Source organism: Chrysemys picta, chromosome 7 (genome assembly GCF_011386835.1).
Source record: "Chrysemys picta bellii isolate R12L10 chromosome 7, ASM1138683v2, whole genome shotgun sequence".
Classification (NCBI taxonomy): Eukaryota; Metazoa; Chordata; order Testudines; family Emydidae; genus Chrysemys; species Chrysemys picta.
The window spans coordinates 66145673-66170860 of NC_088797.1; the positions used below are offsets into that span (position 1 = coordinate 66145673).

At 39.4% G+C, this 25188-nt stretch overlaps 1 protein-coding gene across 4 annotated transcripts in view; it reads left to right on the forward strand.

Annotated features, from left to right (window-relative positions):
- LRMDA (leucine rich melanocyte differentiation associated) overlaps positions 1-25188 on the forward strand; it is a 936738-nt gene that overhangs the window by 485340 nt on the left and 426210 nt on the right. The window lies entirely within an intron of this gene.

Here is a 25188-nt window from a genome sequence, read left to right on the forward strand (position 1 = left end):
TGCCTTTGTTTCTGTGGTTGGCCTTTCTAAGCATAAAGATGCCCTTTCTGAGTTCGGTGTGGTAGGTGGCATCATACACTATTGAAATATATCAGTAGCTCATCAAATATATCATGTTGCATGTTTAGAGGTAATGAAATCTCAGTGGCCAGCTCCATAGTCCATTAAGCCACTAGCATTGCTCTCTGATTTCCAGGTTCCTACTTTGGGGTTGTGTTTGTGCATCAAGGACGTGGTGTGTTATATCCTATTCACCATGAGCCCTTTTGTTGTATTATATGAAGTAAAAATAACAAAAGGCTAAGTCTGGGTCTGCTCATCTGTTGAAGACTGTCTTCAAAAGGGTGGAGATCATGTTGTTCGTTGTTTCCCAACAGGGATGTAAAGTCAAAATGTTGGTTTCATTATGGATTTTCTTTTGGCCAATTCTAAAACTATTCCTGGTCATCCAGTCAAGCAGAGCACTCCAGACTTGGAAGTGTGTTTGTGCACGCTAATGTGGTTGTTGTAATTTTTCCTTTCCATTTCCATACCACCTTACTGGAAGACTCGGAGCTTTTTGATGTGCATAACTTGAGAAGCCTTGTTCTTATATATGCTGTAACTAGGAGAAGGGTAGCAAGTATTTTTTTATTCTTTGTATTTGACAGTGGTGAGCCCTGTAGATCTGGGCTTAAAATCTGGCCCTCTGTGTGACTGTCACCATCATTAACTAAAGGTCTACTTCTCCAAGATCTGACATCTCAAGACTCATTTATACCTTAAACCTGAATCTCATGGTTAGCAGCAAAATACACTGGCAAATTGATACTTGCCTGGGAAATTTCTTGAAAATAAAATATCGATTTAGATTAGCGATCAGTGAAAATGTAAGCTTATCTTCTTGAATCCAAACCAGAACTGGTATTTAGTTACCGTTAATGTGAAATATTAGCAGTCTATGTATTATTGTGCTCTGGAATCAAATGAAAGATGTTGATCTGATTCACTATTAAATCTTAAACTCTTATTACTGCAGTGTTAATAGATTCAGTTGACATTAAATGGACAGTGTCAAGTTGGCTGACTTGCCATGACACTAACCAGGTTATGAAGCATCCAAATAAAATGATTATTCATAAATCCCCGCCCCCCCAAAAATGAACAAAATTCCACTATACACAAAGCAAAAGCTCTCAGTACCTTTCACAGACTTATAAATATTTATTAATCATCTGTCTACAACCAATCTAGAAAAAAATCTTTAAATAGACTCTCTTAAAGGCCAAAACCTGAATTTTAAATTCAGGAATTTGTAAGATGGAATACATGTTAGTCAGTATGACTTTTTTTCTTGGTGTGAGCATAATTTTCATTTTGTGAGGCAGTGTAATTCTTTAAAAATGCATCTCTGATAACACTAGGCTGTATTTTAAAATAACATGGCATTTTTAAAGTAACAAAACAAAGCCAGATTATGTAGGAATATCCTTAATCACTTGATTTCTGAAAGAAGTTATATCTTAGGAGATGTGTATATTAATGCGCACACATGCGCATGCACACACACACATATATTATATATAAGTGACACAATCTTTAAAGACATTGATGAGTTTGCTGAAACTGTATTTAATTCCCCCCCTCCTTCCTTCCTTTTTGGTCTCATCATTGAAGCCACCTGATTCAACTGTCCCCTTGGATGTACCTCTTGTATCTCACGCTAGCCAATTTCGACAGTCTAAGTGCTCAAATTGAGCCATTTTGTTCTCTGTAAAATAAACCCAGGCCCATTATGCGTGATTTTTCATTCACATGCCCCTCCCCTTCCCTTCATTTTCTCCCTCTCCTTTTCTACAGCTCTGTGAATGTAGAGTGGCAACATTGTGAGGACCAGTGTTTTCACTCCAGGCATGTCAACTTCAATCTGCTGCGATTTGGTGTGAAATCTGTGCCATGGTGTGGGGCAGAAAGGTCAGCCCCCCCATAATTGATGTTGCTTATTCATCTGCTTCCCGTGTATTTTTCTCTCCACACACTGGCCTTTGTTTGGATAAATTGTTTGAAGATTTACTGTAGTTCTTAAAGCCTGAGAAGCGGCTCCTGCTGCACAACTTCAATGTCTCCGCTAGGCAGGAGGCTCAGCCGGGATGACACATAATGGCATTTAGACAGAAAGATCTTTTTCCCAAGACAAAACGTAGAGGACATCTTCTAGCGTAACAATTAAGGCAATTTTCAGACTAATTTACTATAGAATCGCTTTGTACAGCCCCCTTGTACACTGGTATGAAATATGTTAATTGCTATTAAAGCCTGAAATGTTATTCTAAAGAATTTATAGACTTAAGCAAGTGTGTGTGTGTGTGTGGGGGGGGGAGCTTTTAATCTATGTAATGGTTTGAATTCCACATTGACACTTTTCCGATTATTGTAAAAAACCCAATGATGATAAAAAAATCTGAATATAGTAAATTATTCTGTGTTGGGTCATTATCTTATGTTTTGCCTATGGCAGCAAATTGATTTCATAAAAAAATTTTTTTTTGAACTATTTGGTGTTTGAGGTCTTACTGTAACTCTGAAAATCAATTTTTAGTAAGTGGCAGAATTTAAATATAAAACTTTTTTTTTAAATGTACATCTGTATCCCTGTGGCGGTAGTCCTGAAAAGGATGCATAATTTACTCTGCTAAAAGGAATCTTTAAAAATGAGAGAAAAGGCTTACTTCTGTAGTAGAAGAAAAAAGAAAATGTGCTGTCACCTAGTAATCCTCTCTGTAGATTGAATAAAATAGTTTGAAATCATTGTTTTGATTTTCCATTGACTGAAGGCTAGAGTAGCTTTATTGGTTAAGCTGTTAAATCTGCAGCAGTTTAAACACTTTTTTCCTAGTGCACCCTTGTTTCAATTGACCTTGAAATATATTAACTCATATTTTTGAAGAAAATTTCCATTGCATCTTGCTCCTGAAGATGTCTTTAACATTAAATAAATATACTTTTCTGTCATTACCTAGTTCTTAAATTTTTAAAAGGCTAACTTGTGTATGCAATCAATGAGCATTTCTTATATGTATCTGAGAGAGCCTGCATCATCGTACCAGCGATTCACAAAGGTAACTATGCACAACTGACTTGCATAGTGAGATTGTGGGTGGCACCAAGAAGAGTTTTACTTGTAGAATGCATGAGTGGAAAAACACCCCCTGCTTTCTCGCCTAAAAAAACCAACATGGTTAGATGCTAAAATGGTAATGCACTAAAGAATCATTACCTTATCAAGAATAATGGATTAAAGAAAATCCTCTTGCAATTTAAAGTAATAGACAATAAAATTCAGATAACCAAAGTGATACAGAATGCCCATTACTTAGGAGCTAGAGCAGGTTTATAGTAGTGCATGCACACAAACCGCTCATACTTAGTTATATTCCTCCCTGGTATCTCCATTCATGCACTAAAAATACACCAAATATTTTCTTTTCAAACCCAAAGAATGCAGTCAAAATAGTTGTGTGAATATCTCACTTTTCAAGCACATTCTCGTTATGCTACTATCATAATGAGTTTAGATAAGGAACGCATGCAAACATTCTTTTATTTTAGTCAGTGCACACATTTTAGTACAGTCTGTGAAATTTGTTTTGTGGATTTTAAGTTCCTATTATGTCTTGTTTAAGCTTTGATTTGCTCATGTTGCTTTTTTAATGTAAAAAGACACTTTCTTTTATATAACAACTTTCTGGACTAGAATGCTATTATTAAATACAGCGGTGTATCACTTTTAAAGAGGACACATGAGCAATTTTATTGGAGAAATGTGACTCAATAACAGAAAATTCATTTTCCTTTGATCCCTTTTAAGCAACTAACATGTACTTTCATGGATATATAGAATTATACCTGAACAGGATAACAAAAATGCAAACACCATTCGGAAAACCGAGTGGAATGAGCAATGTTGTTGTATTTCACACAGCTTCACAAATGTTTGTTGCTGGATGACCATATAAAAATCGATACACACAAAATAAAATAAATAACAACATGAACATAAAAAAATGATTGGAACAGCACATATTTCTACCATAGATTTCCTTGACAAATGGAAGAGTTATAATGCAATCATGTTTGCAAACAATACTTAAAAATATTAGATCAAAATTAGCTCTCCTTAAGACCCATAACTATTTTCCCTTTCACTGGTGAAAGAGTGCAATTTATTCACATTGTACTTCCTGCCAAATATAGAATATAACCTTGCAAAGTAAGGCTAACCTTTCGTCTCCCTACTCCATTTAGAAGTCGTTGAAAGGCCTTAAAAATATAGCACCAATGGGAAAGGCATAATACACTGTAAAGGGTAAAGAGGCAGAATTTGAATTTATTCAGGAATTTTTTATTGAAATAGTAGTTCTAATACAGAGGCAGCTTCTTCGTCTCTTAAACTTCCTGTGGCTCCTCTTCGAATGGACTAGGGCAGATTTTTCAGCCTGGGTGTCTCTATACTAAACCTGTGGCACCTTACAGACTAACAGTCGTATTGTAGCATAAGCTTTCGTGGGTGAATACTCACTTCGTCAGACACATGATGCATGCGTCTGACGAAGTGGGTATTCACCCTTGAAAGCTTATGCTCCAATACGTCTGTTAGTCTACAAGGTGCCACAGGATTCTTTGTAGCTTTTTACGGATCCAGACTAACATGGCTACTCCTCTGATACTATACTAAACCTGTTCAGGTTTTGGGTGGGGGGGAGGTGGGGCATTAGGAGAATAAAGAAATATAAAGTACAATGTGGGTTGGCAGATTGGGGTCCTGTGTGACGCAACCTAGCCAGACAACTGCAGAGCTGGCTCAACAGCAGAGTGTATGGAGTGGGGCTGAGGAATAGATTTCTGCCATGTACTACTTTTCTTCATTGTTACCTCTCTGGCCCCACGTCCTGGCCTGGATCCTCATAGTTAGGAGCTGCCCAGTGATCTATGTGCAGAGTGAAGCTGGATAGCATTGGCAAAAGGAATCATATGGTGGATATTGACACATTAAACAGTTATCAGAAGGAAAGGGAACAACTTTTAATCTCAGATTAGTGTTAATATTTCAAAAAGTGCCCTATATCTGTATTGTGGAGAAGATGTGAAGTTTTGAATTTTGGTGACAGGTTCGTTAGCTATAGGGAGATGTATTTTAATTTAATTTCATTTTTTTTTAAAGTTCCTGCCTAGTTTAGAAAATGACTTCGAAAATGCATTTGTCCTCTGATCAGATAATGTGGGAAATGTGAAGACTAAATTCAGTCACTGAACAGTGGAAGTTCTGCTTTAAGTGAAAAGTTCACCATAACCTTAACCACGGAGTTCACTCCTGATGCCACCATAATATTAGCCCAAACCAGCTCCAATTCAAGTCTGTGGAAAGAGTCCCACTGACTTCACTGGAAGTTGGATCAATGCCTGAATGAGAGATTACTTGCATGGTTGTGTCAGTGTCTAACATATATTGCCAAGTTGCTTGGGTGTTATTTAAATAGCTAGACATGTATATCACACATTGTTTGATGGGAGGCAGGTTGTGTTTGTTTCAGTAAAGTGTGAATGCAGTGTTTGTGAAAGGTGCCAGATTGACAGAAAGGAGTTGATCCTCCAGGGCTATCTGCAGAATAGATGCAAGAACAGTCATCAGAAGTAATGGCTTCCCTACTTAGGCTTACCAGCCTACCTTAGCCCTGTCCCTGGAGGGATCACTTCTGTCAGTGGGAGGTTGGTTTGGTCCCTGGCTTCTCATCCGAAAGTAATGACAAAAGTGCCAGTGGTGGTGCGTTTTTATAATGTGGTTACCAAATCACTGAGAGCTGGATTGAGACCATAAAACTTATTTCACATTGGCCATCGAACAGTCTTCATAGGGTAGCAGCTCTTAGGCTCTACTGACCTGGGCTGAATGTAAACTGATTACCTAGGGGCTCTAATTTCTTTCAGCCCCATGAGACCTAAGCTATCAAGCCCCTCCACTTTGTATCATATTAAGCTGGTAGTAAACAACCTGAATGCAGATTCTTGCAAAATTATTTTTTTTTCCTTCTGGATTTTCCATTTTATGTTCAAGTTAAACTTATAAAGTGCTGATGCAGATAGCATAGGAATAGCGAAAAAGTCTCTTGAATGAAATTTTCCATGTCTGCTTGTGATTATATTGACTGTATTGGATCAGTCTTAGCTGTTGCACTTCTCCCTCCAGCCCCCAATTTATTTAAGCAGGGTGAAGGTCGCCTATGGATAGTTATTTCTTTCCTTTTAAAATCTCACCCCAAATGGGTTTGTAAATATTCAATCCTGACTTCAGCCTGCATTGCAGTGTCATCAGTTTTGACAAACTGCTACCTTTTCCCTCCACTCTTCATCTTTTCCCTGTCAAAATGCACCCTTTGGCAGAATATTTTTCAAGGGATAAATGTGAGTCGAACAGAGACACAGTTGAAGTATTTTTTCATAATCTCAAGAATTCTTTTCTCTCCCTCTTGTTTATAATTACTTCTTAGAAACTCAAACTGAAATCAGTTCCTTTACTCCCCCCATCCCCCTCCCTTTCCTCATATATGTACACATTGGATTGTGATTGCAGGGTTTCTTTGACTAGTGTGGAGAAAGTAAATAAGGAAGTATTATTTACTCCTCATAACACACGAACTAAGGGCCACCAAATGAAATTAATAGGCAACAGGTTTAAAACGGACAAAAGGACATATTTTTTCACACAATGCACAATCATCCTGTGGAACTCCTTGCCAGAGGATGTTGTGAAGGCCAAGACTATAACAGGATTAAAAAAAGAACTAGATACGTTCATGGTGGATAGGTCCATTAATGGCTATTAGCCAGGATGGGCAGGGATGGTGTCTCTGGCCTCCGTTTGCCAGAAGCTGGGAATGGGTGACAGGGGATGGATCACTTGATGATTACCTGTTCTGTTCATTCCCTCTGAGGCTCCTGGCATTGGCCACTGTCAGAAGACAGGGTACTGGGCTAGATGGACCTTTGCTCTGACCCAGTATGGCCGTTCTTATGTTTTGAGGGTTTTTGAAATAATGATTATTGCGCAGGGAAACATCACATGTAAAGGTTTTACATGATTATTGCAAGCAAATTCAAAGAAACTGATACACTTTGGGTCTGCCAATCAGGACTGATATCCCTTTGTCAGAAAGTTCTACCTCCCCCCCCCGACATATCTCAAATGGCCAGCTGCTCATGATCCATGCATTCCATAGTTGATGAATAATGAGCCCCTATGGTCGCAACAACTGTTTACGGTCTGGTGAGAGCTACCCTCAAAGACCACATGAAGATGGTGACTTTCTTTGATATCCCTGTTCTCTGTTGACCTGAGAATTGCAGCTTGCTCTGGCTTCCAAAAAGAAGAAAACTGGGCTAGTCTATAAGGTTTTGCTTACCTAAATTGTGATCACCAATAAGAATCTCATTTTGCTTGTTTTTAAAGGCCTCAGTGATTAAGTATTCACAGTGAGATTTAATGTCTAGATTTTCTAAAATATTACATGCGGAACTCAGTTTTCTCCTACCATTGCTAAATCTATATCTGCTTTACACAATGTTGTCAACTCATGTCATTTTGAGTCATGTAATATTTGGTGCTTTTCTTAAAGCCCTAAGCGCTTAGATTCATTTGATCATGTGAGAATCTCAGCTGTCATTTTCCTTTTAAAAAGGGTGATGGTGGGGGGGGGAGTTTCTAGTCCTGATGATTGTGCAGAAAAACTTGAAAATGTGAACCTATAAAGACTCAAACACGAGAAGACAAATAAAAAGAATCCAAAAATATTACTTTGAAATTCTCATAATTTTTTTGTCAGTCTCATGATTTTTGAACACTTGATGTTGTTACTGACACTGAGGTCACGATTTCACAATTCAAAAACCCCTTTTATTCCCAAACCCTACTCCAAGCACAGTTTTGGCTCCATAAAGGGAGAAGTGCCAGAGACTCTTTGAAGTCCAGTAGGAGCTTAGCCAGGGGTATTGATTTTACATGGAAAATGCTCAAATACTACGGTGGTGACAGAATAAAACCCTAAGATAGTCGTTCACAGTATTGTTTACAGTAGAGCCTCAGAATTATGAACACCAGAATTACAAACTGACCAGTCAATGTACCTCATTTGGAACTGGCAATACACAATCAGGCAACAGCAGAGACCAAAAAAAGCAACCCCCCAAACAAATACAGTATAGTACTGTGCTCAATGTAAACTATTAAAAATGTAAAGGGAAAGTTTAAAAAAAATTGACAAGCTAAGGAAACTGTTTCTGTGCTTGTTTCATTTAATTTAAGATGGTTAAAAGCAGCATTTTTCTTCTGCATAGTAAAGTTTCAAAGCTATATTAAGCCAATGTTCAGTTGTAAACTTTTGAAAGAACAACCATAACATTTTGTTCAGTTACAAGCAACCTCCATTCCCGAGGTGTTCGTAACTCTGAGGTTCTATTGTATATCAAATCAGTTTACTATCACCTCTGCAATAGGGATGCCAAATACAATTCCAGTAGATAGCAAGGACACTGTCCTTTCACATTCATTTCCACAATGTATCTAAGGTTCCACCTTCTTGCACATTAAAATTCTACACTCTATAAATTGTTCCCACGGGGAGCCCGAACTAATGCAATAGTGCCCAACTTTTATCTCTTCCTAGTTGCAAGTTGAGGAGATCTATCAGGCCTATTTTTATAGAGGTTTTCTGAGTCCATTGCCTGGGTTTTGTTGCCTCATCTAGCAGTGTACATTTAATACAAATCATTGGGACAAGAGAATTATTTGAAAGCATTGTGTTATGAAGTATCTTTTTGCTCCCCCTGTGAGCTTGCACATATGAAAGGCTTACCCTAGCTTCTTCTGAAGGTTTGTTTCATGTGCATGTATAATGGAGGAGTATGGTGTCGTGGTTAAATTAGGGATCTAGGATACTAGTTAAGGTTTTATTCTTAGTTCTTTCCATATGGCCTTGGCAAAATGAGTCTGATGAAACTTACTTCACAGTGGTGTAATATGGCTTAGGTGATTAAAGTCTGTAGTGCTTTTAAATCCTCTGAGAAAAGTTAAATATAAAGAAATTGCTACTGTAGTCGTAGTTGTTGGAAGGAAAGTAAAAGAATAGGAAGGATCAGGAAGATATTGATTGACTTTCCTGTACTGTTAATTCAAAAACTTTCTAACTTCAGGTTAGAAATTCTGATATACACTCTCTGGGTTCATTTCTCCTCTTGATATGCACAGGCAGCTCCGATTAGTGTCAGCAGGAGTTTTGCGCTGGCATCGCAAGAGAATAGACTCCTGTGCATATAATAAGTTAGATAGCCTCTTGTTGGCTGTGTGTATGATTCCTGATCTATTGTACCAGAGATACTACAGCATGAGAGAGCTGCTGTCATTTTTCAATAGGAAGCGAGGACTTTAAGAGCTGGAGAACTGTCCTCTTTTCTGAACAGCACTTTTGCTGCATGAAGTGTAATTTATTTTTATCACAGTAGGCACAAAGCTTCCAGGTTTTCATGAAGAAAAATGATCCGTATAGGGTCCATGTCGATGGAGCAATCATTTGAAAACCTATAAGTTCAAAACATAAACCTTTCTCAATGCAAAGTATTGTTTCTTTTTGTTACAGCTTTTTATTTTTTAAAGTTGGGTCTTCAATAATACTTCAGACACCCCATAAAACACTGTGTTTTGTTCGCAATAATATTTTAGTCAGCTATCAATCTACCTTATAACAGTGCATGCTGCTTAATTACAGCATCAGAGACTTTTGCAGAAAGGGCTTTCATCTCCTTCAAATTATCTTCAAGGAGATATTTCTTAAACTTTTTTTAACTCAGTAGCAAATATGAGTCAATAGCAAAGTTGGAATTTTTATCAGAAAAGAAGTTATTTGTACCTTCTCAGATACACAAACACATAAAAAGAATGCAAACAAAGAGGACCCTATTATTAGTTCTACAACTTGTCAGTTTGATTAGTGAAGCAGTTGCCTCTATCACGTCTGAGAGAACACTGCCTCATTAAATGATGTCCATTCTTAAATGCAGAAACCCTGCATTGTGTCTTTTTAGGGCATAATTGGACTGTCTTTGAAATACAAGCGGAGGCACTTGTTTCTGAATATACACCCTGTACCTCAACAGGTCAGAGAGATAGTAAAAACCTGTTGTTTGGCTTTGTCTTGGGGAATAATGGAGTCACTAATCCACTTGATCTCTCCGAGTCAGATAAAGAAGAAAGTGAGCGATGCATACATTTCAAAGATGGAAGGCACTTGTAAAAGCAATTTCTTTGGAGGGGAAAAAAACTAGAGCAAAGGCTGTTGGAAACCTTTTAATTAGTACTAATTACCTCAGCAGAAAACGTTGGAGGCTTGAAAGGATTTGTGTCAGCAAGTGAAAGATCAAAGATTGCGGCACTCGCATTTTAATCTGTTGGCTATAAAAACGAATAAGGGGGTGGTAATGGGGCCCAGGAGAATGACAACCCAGGTGGTTGAGGCCTTAATCCCTTCTTTACTGCTAACGCCTGAAGCCTAGTTCCAATTACATAATAAGATGATTTAATTTTTGCTTTAATTTTAACAAAAATTAAGGGTTTTTTTACCCTTCAGTAATGACAAGATGAGGTTTTCAACTATAAAACCCTTCTCTGTTTATTTCTTTTAATGTTTTAAACCCAAACCTTTACTACCAAATTTTATAGCAGGGGCCAAAATGACTGTGTAAAAGGCCACGAGACAGCAAAAGTGCTTTGATGTGGTCTCTGGAAGGGGGAGTGGTTTTATATAGGCCATTGGGGCACCTATGTTGCAGACATCTATTGAGTCCCAGTGATCATTCACTGTGACAGTTACTGAGGAATTTGGTAACATGATGAGCGAGACCTGCAGTGCGTGCAGTCCAGAAATATGATTGCCCCAGGAACAAACTCCGTCTGTGTACGCAGTGTGAACTCAGGGCCAGTGCATTCTCAGCATAAGCCACTGCAACCCAGTCACCAGATGGGGGAATTTAATGTCTTGGAATCTTCAGGCACCTTCTTATAGCATGGACCAAAAATTTCACCAGCTGGAGGGGGGGAAAGTCTTGAACTGATGTCCCAGTTGGTTTATAACTCAACACATGCACTCATATGTTCTCTACCAGTGAATCAAGAGTTGTGGGGGGGTTTGGGGTTTGGCTGCTGTTGTTTTGCACCAGAGACAACTGGTTATTTACACTGTCTGAAAGGATTCCAAGATAATAGGTAGCCAGTCACCTCTTTGTGTGTGGAGATAATCAGTTTGAAAACCTAGGGAAAATGGTAACACAGTCAAGGTCATTATTTTAGATTAGACATTTACATAAGTGAATGAACATGACAAACAAGGCTTGAAGCAAGCTATTTTGAATTAGATACCTAACTGGAGAGAAGTTGAGTTTATTGTTATCTGAAAGGTATGTCTTTTAAACTTAAATGCATACAAAATTCCATTAACGGTAGTTATAGTAGTTGCTATAGTTTACAGTGACTTAGCATCATCCTGAATTAACCTATTTCCTGTTGTTCAGCCTCTGCCCTCCATGTTTTTCAGTGTGTATATTCTGATTGTCATTATTCTGACCTTGTTGCAAATCTCATTCTGTTTTGAATCTAATGCTCCTTGGTTTATTATTTCTCCTTTGGGCACTTCTGATCTCTTTTGAGGGCCTGTACTTTTTGTGATGGGAGGTGAGACTTAATGAATATGGGACCCCAAGTTCAGAAAGCTGAATTTCATCACAGAATATATAGGGATCTATACCCGCATCAGTGCTTTTTCCTAAGATGTGAAAGAGATTTTGCCCTTTCGTGATATGGGGGAACATACTACTTCAGTCATCCATCACCTTCTCTAGACATGGAAACTTTTCACATTGTGGTGCAGAGGCTAACACTAGCTCGCCCTGTTGGTCTCACCACACAACCCTGCTCCTGCAAGTGACTCTGTCACAGGCATTATAGACTATTCATGTGAAGTTGCTTGCGAGATCTGGCTCCACAATTTTAAGATGGAAATTAAGGTGTTTACTTAAATAATGATGGAGCTATGGTTCATTTTGTGATGCATGTAAATACATGTAGTGCAATAACGACTAGTATTGTGTTATACCTATCTCATAGAGCTGGAAGGGACCCTGAGAGGTCATAGAGTCCAGCCCCCTGCCTTCACTAGCAGGACGAAGTACTGATTTTGCCCCAGGTCCCTAAATGGCCCCCTCAAGGATTGAACACTCAACCCTGGGTTTAGCAGGCCAATGCTCAAACCACTGAGCTATCCCTCCCACCATGACACCCATGCTAATTTCTACTTTCTCTTCCTCCCCATCCCGCTTACAACAAGCGTGTAGAGTGGCATGTCTTTTAAAGGTGTACCTAATAGAGTATAATCAATAGATTTGTGGTTGGTATGTTCAAAGAACCATATGGCTAGGGTATTTCTGCTGTATACCATATGCATAGGCGTTCAGTTGGCCAAATCATATCAATTAGTGATTAAGAAACAAACATATTAGATCCTCTAATCTATCCTTCTTCTATTGTAGGATTGTTCGCTACAGGTTTTTTTTCCTCCAGTGTTTTGTCCAGTCCAATTTTAAATATACTGCTGATTAATAATGGAATGTCAACATGCTGTCAAGAGGGCAGCATCTAACACTCTCTGTGATGTGCTTATTCCTTTCTCTTCAAATGGTGTTGGAACTAGAGGAGACACATCTGTTGTCAATCATGTATGTTCCTGGGAAACTCCAGTGATTCGCATGGCAAAGTGACACTTTGTGTCATTCTGGAGGCTTCATTCTAGAGTGTTATTTTGACTAACCGTGCTCACTATTAAGTACTTGCTGCTTCTGACACTGAAGCAATGAGGTAATGTCATTACCTTTTTTGCCATATATGAACAATAGAAAAGTATTCAAATTAAAAGGGGAAGAAGGAGGTTTAAATGAGGATAAGAAGTAAAAAAAATTTTGTTAGCATTTTTTTTAATTACTTGATGTAGGTAATGTAATTCCTTTTTTGGATGGAAATTTTGTTAGTTAATTGTGAATGAGTGTAAAATGGAACAAATTAGTAGCAATAAAATGAAAAAAAAAATGAAGACAACCACCTGCCACTGAATAGAAGATAAAGGTGTATAATCTAAGGCCCTCATCCTGCAAAGACTTACTCATGTACTTAACTTTATACATACAGTCCCATTGAGCTTACATGTATCCATTCTAATGGGAGTAAAAGTATTCATATGTTGCCACTTTTACACTGTTACCATGGTATGGATGTAACTAAGAGCAAAATTTGGTTCATTGCTTGTATATGTACAATTTAGAACGATACATGTGTGAAAGACATGCTGTTAAGCAGTTAGATATTCTGTCTGGAAGAATTCTGATCACTCTTACAAGCTGGTTCACCTATATAGAGGTCACTCCCATCCTAATTCCTGTTCAATAGACCTAGTCATCTGTTTACTAGCTTTTCTGGCTAAAAACCCCATTACAATAAGGATATCTGTAACAAGGATGATGATGATAATAATAATATGCTTTTGAACTCTGAGAAAGATGTAGGAAAGAGAAGGGAAAAGAGAATAAACTTGCAAAACAAATACAACAGTATGTATATACAACAAAAGAATGGATCTGTCAAGAAACTGAGATTATGCCAAGATTTTTGAAAGTGTGACCAAAATTCTGTTCCTAAATAAGTGGCGAGATTTTCAAAAGTGCTTCTGTTGAAGTCAATGCACTCTGCATAGTGCTCAGCATTGTACACGTCTAAGACTTAAGAGCCTAACTTCAGGCACGTGCTTTTGAAACTCTTGGCCTTCGTGTTAAGAAAATAAAAAAGACATAGTCCTGAAAAGCTTAAGCAAATCCCAGCCCCTGGACTGATCTTTTAGCTTAAACTTTTGTACACACTATGAACAGGAGCGCCGCCAGTTTTTCTGCCGCCCTAGGCGGCGGAAGGTCCCGCCCCGAAATGCCGCCCCCCACAGAGGCTGCCGCCGAAATACTGCCGTGGTCGCCGCCCCCCAAATTGTAGCGCCCTAGGTGACCACCTAGGCTGCCTAATGGGTTGCGCCGGCCCTGACTATGAATTCAGTGTAACAAATATTTACTGATATATCAGGCCCTTGGAATGATGTCAGTTTCATTTCAAACTGAAGTTTAAAAATATCTTTCAAAATGTGAATGAAGGGCAAATAAATCAGAAATTAAAGTTAAAGTGTTGTCTCTTTAAAAAATAAAAAATAAAAAAATTGCAGGGCAATATAGATGGTCAGCCAGGAAACATTACTATAAGGATGGTGAAGTTTCTTGAACTCGTATCTTTTTTTTTAAAGACCTTTTTTTCTAATAAAGTCGAGTGAATGACTTGATCAGTGTCTAATTGGTAAAGCCCTAGGTTCAATAAACAGTAACTGAATGATTTTAGAAGCTTACTAGTCCAACAGTTTGCATGCTGATGTAGTTATTCATTCTTGCTGGAGAACGTGTGAAGTGTAGGTAGACCTGATCAGAAACATTGCATTAGTGTGATGAAGCTCACTTTAGTGGTTTATTAGATCTATTTAAATATGCATTAAAATATTTCAGGGACCTATCAAACTGAGAATATAGTTCAGCTTTTAGAGAGAGACGAATATAGTGGCCGTTAAGTTTTAATTCTCTCTTATCTCTTGCTACTAAGGCAATAAAAATAAAAACTTTGTACAGAAATATTTGATATAATACATTATTTGCTGAGAATATTCTTAGTCAGCAAATCCATGCAGACAGGAGCGTATATTTTCTGCTTTTCCATCATTTTAATATGTAAGCTGTATGCTTTTAACAATCTTTGTGTTTTTATTGTCTGCTTTTAATGACATTTAGAAATTAGTCTTCCTTTATGATACTGAAAGCTGCTGTTTGAGTGATTTCCACCCTCCAAACAAATTTGGTAAGAAAATTAAAAAATTGAAATGATTCCTCTTGAATCGTATTCTTTTGCTGCTGTGCAGATCTGAAGTATTCTGATGAGACTCAGATAAGATGATGTGGCCTTTAGAGAGAGACACATCAAATATAGGCAGACAGCTCCTGTGTCTGGTAACAAAGACTGAGGAGGTCAAAACTATCCCAACAGGCCTGAGCAGGTCAGACAGAGGCAATAGTTGGAAATAAAATTTGGTGGTGAGGGGGGCAAGGGGCTTGGGTCAAGTCCTGTTCAAAAAGTCAGCTTTGTCAAAAGCTTCAGTCACATTCTTACCTACAGGCAACCTCTGCTGATCCCAACTCATTAATCGAACTGGAGAGCCGTCTTGACCCTGGCTCCTTCCCTTTGAAGTGTTGTGTCCTCTGCAGCATGAGGAAATAATTTGCTGCCTGATTCAATGAGCCATCAGTAGAGCCAGCAGACCTAATGACATGTGAGAATATTAACCTCCTACCACGAAGAGCTGTGAATCTTGAGAGGCAGTCTATAATTCAACCGGCACTCCTGAGCCTTACCTCTCTGTCTTTCTCTCTCACTCACTTTCTCACTCTTGTGCCTTCAGGCACTCAGCCTCACTTTCTCACTCACATACACAGGGAGAGAGAGGAGAGACCCTCTTGCCTTAAAACTTTATTTTCTTCAGTAGTGGGAGCCTTACTGAGCTGCAGTTATATAACATTTATACTGAAAACTAGACATCTTTCTTGCATGTAATCATTTCTGCTAAAATCTGACACAGGCTGCATAAGAGACATCAAGAAGATGGTAATTTGAATACTTACGAAAGGAGACTATTTAATGTTTCCTTCTTTATTTTTCATTATCAAAGGAAAAAGTAAAAAAGGGAGAGGACACAGATGGCGCTAACATACTATTCTGTGTTGTGCATTCCAACTGCCTTTTCCTCAGATTGATTTCCCCTGTAATCCCTACCTTCCTCCCCGGGGGAGAGGGGGACGACGACAAACAAACCCCCAACTCTTCTACATGGCCAACTACTGTATTTTACAGCAAAGTGTATTTCCATCCCCTGTAAATGTAGTGTAAAGACAGATCCTGGGCCGAATCCTGCTGCCACTGAAGTCGGTGTAAATTCCTGTTGCCTTCAACTGCAGCAGGATCTCTTCTAAGAGTAGGTTTCTGCTGCTGGTACTACTGCTATTCATTCTATAAAGGAAGATTTGCAGTAAAAGTGAATATGGCCCTGTGCATTTACAACAGTCACCATTAAAATGTCAGTAAGTACAAACATTTGCAGCACAGTATCCGAGAAATCATTTCCTATTCAAGTGTAAGGAAAATACTGTTATCTCAGACATCACCATCTTGGTGAATGTTGATTTGTTTTTCCATAGCGATCACTATGTTATTGATGAACGAAAACAATACTGCAAATTGATGTACAGTAAACGAAGCCCTCTAGCGCTTTTTTCACGTTGCTAATGTGGCTGTTATTGTTGCAAAGGCTAAGTGTCACTGCAGTAGATATGCAGGACAGTGAATCCTGGAGCAACTTTGGCCTTAAATACTGGAGTTTCCAGTGAGAGGGATTGCTCAGGTGACCTGCACTCTGCTTTCCTAAGTGAATAAAAAAGACTGCTCATCACTCCATATAATCCCTTAATTGTGAAAAAGGACATTGCTTTGGGCTGACAAAGTGTGTGAGGAAACTTTTTTATTTCACAAGCTTCTGTTGGTGAAAGAGACAAGCTTTCAAGATACATAGAGCTGCTGCTGCTGTTGTTCCTTTTGGCCCTCATTGATAAAATCACATGAGATTTCACTGTGATCAATATGGCAGCATTGAAGTGAAAGTTGCCTGATGGATATGCTAAATAAATTAAAAACACCTCCTGCATTGAAATTGCTGTCTGTCTCCTGTAGGTTTGGAAGCTACCTGTGACCCCAGTTGGGCCCTGAAAGGGCAAAGTCTGAACCAAAAGAACTTTCATTGGCAACCCAGCAGAATTTAGGCCTGCACTAGAAAGGGTTTGCTGTTACAGATCTACCAGCAAACACCTGTAGTGGAGATGCAGCTTATACTGGCAAAAGAGTGCTGTAGATGATAAAGATATATCAGTTTTCTGAATGAAATAAGACATACAGGCAAAAGGGCATTGGTATAACTGTGTTTAAACTAGGCAGTGATTCTCAAACTTTTGTACTGGTGACCCCTTTCAAATAGCAAGCCTCTGAGTGCAACACCCCCCTTACCCCCAATCAATTAAAAACACTTTTTATATATTTAACACCATTATAAATGCTGGATGCAAAACGGGGTTTCAGGTGGAGGCTGACAGCTCGCAACCCCCATGTAATAACCTTGCAACCCCCTGAGGGGTTCCGACCCCCAGTTTGAGGACCCCTGCACTAGGGCTTTTGGCCAATATAAAAATGTTGTAAAGAATTACACCCCAAACCAAACATTTTGGGTGTGGATCTAGCCTTAGAGAGTGTGTGTGTGTGTGAGAGAGAGAGAGAGAGAGAGAATATATGTGTAGCTGTTGGGTGGAAAGAGGAAAAAATAGTCTTTTTACAATGGGTATAATGAACATTATTATGCTTTGTTCTGTTTTTGTGCATGTGGTTTATTTTAGATGTTCTAAAGACACTTCTTAATAATGAAAGGGAGGGATTCAAATGATACGTCCGCAACACTTCTCTTCTGTCTTGCTTGAGCATCTATTATTTGTTCTCACCTCTCTCAGCTGGTCACAAAGGCCAGTCCTCCTTGCCTCTCTCTGCTTCATCTTTTTTATTAAGTTTATTAAAACTAGTCAGATTATACTTTCTTATGGTAGAGGCTCTGCTTCGTCCATTCATTATGGTTTCTTATCTTGGCAGGCAATCTGAATTGAACGGCAGCTAGTCCATTATGCACATATGAAGCCCATCACTCCTCCAGCAATGGCCAATTCATCAAACATTTATCTTTTGCCCTCTGAGCAGTGCGTCAATTTGCTTGTCAATCCTCAGCCTTGGTTGTTGTGGAAGATAGGAGAAAAATTACTTTTCTTTCCCCCTTCTCACCATACTCTAGTAGTTGAAATGGGCTTTACTCTCTCTCCATGGGCTTTCAACTCTCCTTTTTCTGTTCAAAAAGGGGAGGGGTCAGGTTACTCTGTGAATTAGAGTGATAGAATGATTCAAAATACTTCCAAGTAAGACTTCCATAATGGCAGTGCCATTACACTTCTGGATGTCCCTATTTTCATCCCTGTTGTCAGAGGATTTTACAAGTGATGTTGAAACATAGCACTTTTATCTGGTTGGTGTTTGTTTTATATAACTAATTAATAAACCTTACATATGTGGTTTTTGAAAGGTTGACTAGATCTTTTACCAGTTATAATCAGTACTCTTTATTGCTCTTACAGAATTAGGAAATGGCACTGTATATGTCTTTTTAAAATGAATTTGGAAAACATTGGTTTTGTTATGATCAAGTTCTTTGTTAGGAATGGGGAGGAGATAGATGAGGTATATTGGTTTCAAACAAACAAACAAACAAACCAACAACCTCCCCCACATTGTGCTTGTTCCTTGCAAAATCATTTCCAGGGTTTGAGGAGAAGGATATTAAGGTCCCCATTCTTAGGAATGCTGCTGCTGAGATGTGCACAGTGGACCACAGTGACTTCCCCTGAGTTGTTTGTTACAAATGGCTTTTGATAGAGTATGAAGGAGTGCAGTAGTCTGTTGCCTAGTGCAGTGGGTCTCAAAGCCGGTCCGCCACTTGTTCAGGGAAAGCCCCTGGTGGGCTGGGCCGGTTTGTTTACCTGCTGCGTCCGCAGGTTCGGCCGATCGCAGCTCCCACTGGCCATGGTTCGCTGCTCCAGGCTAATGGGGGCTGTGGGAAGCGGCGGCCAGCACATCCCTCTGCCCGCGCCACTTCCTGCAGCCCCCATTGGCCTGGAGCAACAAACCGCGGCCAGTGGGAGCTGCATTTGGCTGAACCTGCGGATGCGGCATGTAAACAAACCGGCCTGGCCTGCCAGGGGCTTTCCCTGAACAACAAAATTCAGGGTTGTAAAACTAAGTAAATGAGAGAATGTGTTTTCAAGAATCCAGCCTGTAAAAAAACTGATTCTTGTACAGCTTTATTCCTTAACTTGTCTTGTAGGGCCTGTCATTGCTGTATGTGTGGGACCTAATGTCACACACATACACACATCGCCTTGAATACATGTAGTTTCTGAGCAAAGCAGGCAAGTAAGGACAGATTATCCATTCATTGTGTGTCTAAGAGTGTGTGCAGTAAGGGAAACAGCTTCTCGGATACATTGTGCAACCAGTTTGGGATGAAGGGTCAATTCCAATTTTTACTGTGATTTTTGTATGTTAGTATCACAGACAAGTAGTATGCAAATCTAATCTCATGAAGACTCTCTTTAGGAGGAGGGTTATTTAGTGGTCACTGCCAATCCTCCCCCTTCACTTCATCCTTTCTCCGCCACTCATTAGATGGCCTGGTTTCAGTTTTGGTCCAGTGGGAGGAATCTGGAAACAGTTCCATCCAGATACCATACTGCCTCAAGTGGAGTGATGCATGCTGTAGTCTTCGGGAGCAGCCTCCGTGCAAACAGCCCCAGAGATCTTGGAGAGAAGATGGCATTTATTATTGATGTGCCACCACTGTGTATGGACCACAAGGACCTGGCCCCTGTTCTTTGGGGATTACAGTCTACGCTGAGGCCTAGCCTACACTAGAAAAGAATTGCTGGTATAGCTATACAAAGGGTAGGTCCACACTACCCGCCCGATTCGGCGGGTAGAGATCGATCTTCTGGGATCGATTTATCGCGTCTCATCTGGACGCGATAAATCGATCCCAGAAGCGCTCCCCCGTCGACTGCGGAATTCCTGCTCGCTGAGAGGAGGAAGCGCTGTCGACGGGGGAGCTTGCCTGTGCCGCGTGGACCCACAGTAAGTAAACTTAGTTCGATCTAGGAAACGTTGACTTCAGCTACGCTATTCTCATAGCTGAAGTTGCATTTCCTAGATCGATCCCCCGCCCCAGTGTGGACCAGCCCAAAGATAGCTATATTGGTAAACACTTCTCGTGTAGACATGGTTTATATTGGCTGTATAGCTTATGCCATGTCCCCAAATAAAATAAGCTATACCAGCAAAAGCACTCTTCTGCCAGTATAACTGTATCTACGCTAGGGCCTTTTGCTGGTATAAATTTTTTTTTTAAAAATCAATCTCACGCCTAACCAACATTAATATACTACCAAACATTTAAAGTGCAAATCTGGCCTGAGAGAGAGTGAACTACATACAGTCTGCTATGAATTATATGGGGTAGGTTATTTTTAGATTTTGTAGGTTTGATTTTCATCATTAATGGGTCCACAACAACACACGAAGCTTAGCTGACACTGATGTGATTTAAAGAGGGATTTGAATGAAGAGAGGGAAGATGCTTGGCATTAGAACTGAACCCAGAGTCATCTTTGTTAGTTGGATTTTTCTTAAATTATAGTTGTAGTTGAGAAAAAAGTCCAGAATAAAACCTGAAAATCAGGCAACCGCATCTGGTTTGTGGTATCATTCTGAATGTGGAACTCAGTCCAGCTTTGTAAACCTGGCTAAAAGTTTCATGCAAACCCCTTCTTGTCCCACAAGTGCTGGGAATGGACTTATTGTCTTGGTTGAGTTTTGCTTCAGGTTTTCAGGTTCATTGGAACTGAAAGTGAGACTTAATGTGGAGTCAGAATAGGGGGAACTGAAACTCAGAGCAAGTTTTGCTGAACCCCCCATGTGAACTTGATATATCAAGTTAGAAATGTCTCCATTTATATTGTGGATCTCTCTTGTTGTGGTAGTTAAAGTGCGGGACTGGAAGTTGGGAAACCTGGGTTCTGTTCCCTTCTCTCCTAGAGAATTGTTGGGTGTCAACTGGGGCTAGTCCCTTAATTGCGCTCTCTTCCTTAGTTTTATCCTCTGTGTAAGGCGATTCTTTGCTCAAAGCAGTTTTGTGATGCTTAATACATTAACATTTGTAAAAATGCCTTAAGATCCTTGGACAGTTGGTGCTATAGAAGCGCAAATCAGACTTGTTTTCTTTAATTTAAATACTGAAATTATGATTAGTGCCTCAGTATGTGCTGCTGCTTTTTTTTTTTTTTTAATTTGCTAAGAAATTTAGAAAGGCAAGGAGTGAGAGATTTAAACAAGTTCTCCTCTGGTAACAGCTCTGTTTTTAACTTCTGGTAATGGCTATCTGTTGTCACAAGACCAAATCAATTTCAAGGGAAAAGCCAAACTCTCTCATTTACATATGGTTAACTGCCCTCTCTTTTTCCTGTTAAACCAGAAAAAAACTAATTAGGAATGAGTCAGCTGTCTTATTAAGAGAGAGAGGGCAGCATGTTCTCTTTTAAATATACTTCTGAGCATACTGTTATTTCAGGACAAGGACAACTGCATAATATGGAGGTTTGGCCATTCTTTGATGAGATAACATTGCTTTTCTCTCTCTCAAAATCCTGTGAATGCACAGCCAAATATTACCAATAAGAGGAGCTGCTATTTAGTTTCAGTGTAACCAAATCCATTTCCACATCAAGCCAGAGGGACTGTATAAAATAGCATAGTCGACAATTACTGTGCCCATGCACAGAAAAATCTCTACAGTGACATTCCTTTATGATTAAAACTTTGCTGGAAATCATGAATGAATTATGGAAAAGCGAGCTGGGAGAAATCAGACTGATTAGCTGAAGGACTTGGATAAAAGGACATTGCTGAGACCTTTGTATTCTAAAGGATTATTTACTGTCTGGTTACAGAACATCTTAAGTCATTTTGCAGAAGGAGTCAGTTGCCTGTTTAGCGCACTGTTTTTGTAAGCTAATGAGGGCAAAGCATGAGCCATAGGCAATGATGCTGTGATATTAGCTGTGACAGGGAGCTTGATCATAATTATCTTAACGAGGATAGGGTTAATTACAGTGGAAACTTAAAGTTCTTTCTGTACAGATCAGGCAGAGCTGAATACATTGTGATGTTTTGTCATTTTGATGTGACTTTGGAAATTGCAATGGAAATCTCTTGGCAGCACTTGCTCTCCTCTGGGAGTGGAGTGTGAGCCCTGCAATGAGGTAACTGAGATGGTACCTGTGGGTGAGATAATGGGCAGCTTTCATGTCATTAGAACAGGGAAAAAGCAACCTGCAATACTCTTCAGTGATGCTTATTATCTTTCTAAATCAACTAGGGAAAAGAGCTAGCTGCCACTACCCCTTATGTCCTGGTTCTATTGTGGTGTGAGGCTGTGTCTGTTAATTGACCAAGATGGGAGTTGCTCCCCTGCTATGAACTATGAGGAAGCATCCGAGATTTCATTTTAAGATGTTGCTGTTTCTCAGAAAATTCCTCCAGCTTTCTCTGTCTGTCTAGGTTTTGTTGTTGTTTGTTTGTTTTGTTTGTTTACCATTCTTCTCACAGTGATATAACTGCTGCTTTTGCTGTCTCTCTCACCCTTTCACTTTTGGGTATGTTAATAATAAAATATTTTGAATACAATAATGTGTTCCTTCAAGCACTTCATTGAAAGGGTAATATTTTATGTTGTACTTTTATGGCACCTGTCACCTGAGGCCCTCAAAACATTTTCCAAACATCTATTTGGCCTCACACCTGTATCAGGTAGGCAGGTTTTATTCCCACTCCACAGATGACAAACCACGGCACCCAGAGGTTATGTGACTTGCTGAAGTTCAAGTAGCAAATCGACTTATACTTCCAGCTTATGCTTTTCAGTCCCAGGATATAACTACTAGATGACATTCCCCTTATATGTTATGATGAGGATACACTTGCACTTTAATATAGATTTGATAACTTATATCACTCATGATAGCAAACAAAATTTCTTCCTTGTTTCCTCAACAACTTTCAAATGAATTTCTTTTTTGATTCTTTAGTGGGACTAGGAGGGGGGGAAGCTGACAATTCTGTGAATAGCAAAATAACATATGGATGTAAATTTATGTTAATTGTCTACACCCTCTCTGCACTGTAGCAATCCCTGCCCTGTCCCTAGGCTCTGAATTTAGCTGATTAAATCACCAAGTGCACACCATGCTGATGACATAAAAACAACAATTAATAAGCAACCCCCTGTGTAACACGGCTCCTTTTTAACTGAGCAGTTAATAACATTACATGGCAAAAATTATCAAAACCAGACAGGTGTAAGGGGATTTACACACAATTTTCTCTACTCATCTATAAAGCTAGTACCATTGTACTCAGCCTAAGATTTAGAAAGAAAGGCCGTTTCAATAGGCAACTCCCTCTAGTGTTTCAGGGCCTTTGTCCCACTTCATGGCTTGTCATTTTGTTTTATGCCTCCCCTGCAGCAGTTTTGGATGTATGCTTTCTTCTCCTTGCCAGTTGCCAACCATTTGCTGATTCTCATGATAAGGGCATTATATTTGCATAACATAACTCAGGAACAATGTGTATTTTGATGCTGACACTGACCAGAACCCAAGCAATGTTTATTCACATAGGATCTATTAGTGTCCCATAAGGCTCTGTGGTGCTGACAGGGTAGTGGTCTATTTTGAACTCCTTTTGGCAAGCAGAAGCCTTATATTAAAAAGTGAGGGTTGGATATACTCCACTATTAACTATTTATATAATGAAGAGTGTTTAAGAGGAATTTTCTAAACTAGGTTTGTCAAATAAACAAATTAAAAATCATAACAGCATAATAAATTAGCTCCTACTTCCTCTAGATTGCTTTTCTTTCACCGGTACTTGTGCAGAAGCATTGATGCAGACCTGGGTTCTAATCCGGATCCTGGCAGAGGCCTTGTACGGAGTGCTTTGCTGGTATAGCTATACCAGGACACTATACCTAGGCTGACCAGATAGCAAGTATGAAAAATCGAGACTGAGATTGGGGGGTAATAGACGCCTATATAAGAGAGAGCCCCAAATATCGGGATTGTCCCTGTAAAATCGGGACATCTGGTCACCCTAACTATACCAAAAAAATGCTCCTAGTGTGCATGCAGCTTATGCTAGAAAAACTGCTTTTGTCAGGATAGCTTATTCCAGCTGCCTCCCTGCTCCCTCCCCCACAAAACCCCCTAAACCATAAACAAATAAAATAAGCGGTACGTCTACACTGGGGACCTTTGCTGACACAGCTATGTGGGCCAGAGATCACACCCCTGACTGGCATAGCTATTCCAGCAAGAGGTTGTAGTGTAGACCTGGCCAATGACTTGCTTTGGGCAAATTCACTTAACCTCCGTGTACCTCAATTGCCCATAAGTACAATGGGGTTAAGGATACTTAACTATACTTCCCTCAGATAATGCAGTGTAAGTGTTTGAAGTGCTGTGAGATCCTTAGACTGAAGGTGCTGTTTAAGTACTTGAGTGCTGATTTTTACTTTTGAATATTTATAACTGAGTAGACAGTGCCCTTAAACTTTAGTTTGAAGGTTGCAGGTTTGACTTCCCACATAGGAATTTTCAATTTGCACCCTCTATGCTTCATAATGGCAATGGGGGAGGCGGTGATGGATCTGCAAAAACAACGTCTGGGTTTTTGTTGACTTGGTGGACATTAAATTAATCCATGCAATTAAAAAATCACATTTCATATTAACTGCTGCATATTCCTCCATTAGTGACATGTTCCATATCTCTCTATAAGAGGCTTACCTAATTTTTTTAAATGGATCTTTGCGAAAAGAAACAAAGAAAGAGATGGGGAGTGGAACGGGGGAAATCCCCCTGGTATAAATGTCATTAGAAAATGAATAAATAGTGTAGACTGCATCTCCCTTATTCATCACATTTTATAAAACAGCCAGGAGATACAGTGATGATCTTCCCACTGGTCGGCATAGTAGATCAGCTGTCAAGTCATGCAATCTCAGCATCTCTCTAGGTGTCTGGTAGGTGAATGAGCTGTGAATGTGTGGCTGTTCATTTGCTTCATATAACCTGCTTTCTCTCTTGATTAATGTGGGTTTTTCTCCCCTACCCTCACCCCCCTTAGGAATGTGCAAGCCTATGAAATTAAAAGTTAATTTTGGAATAAGTGCCCTAGCAGAGCAGGGAAGCTAGCTCATCAATATCTTACTCTACTTTCCTAACTGGGTGATGGTTTCC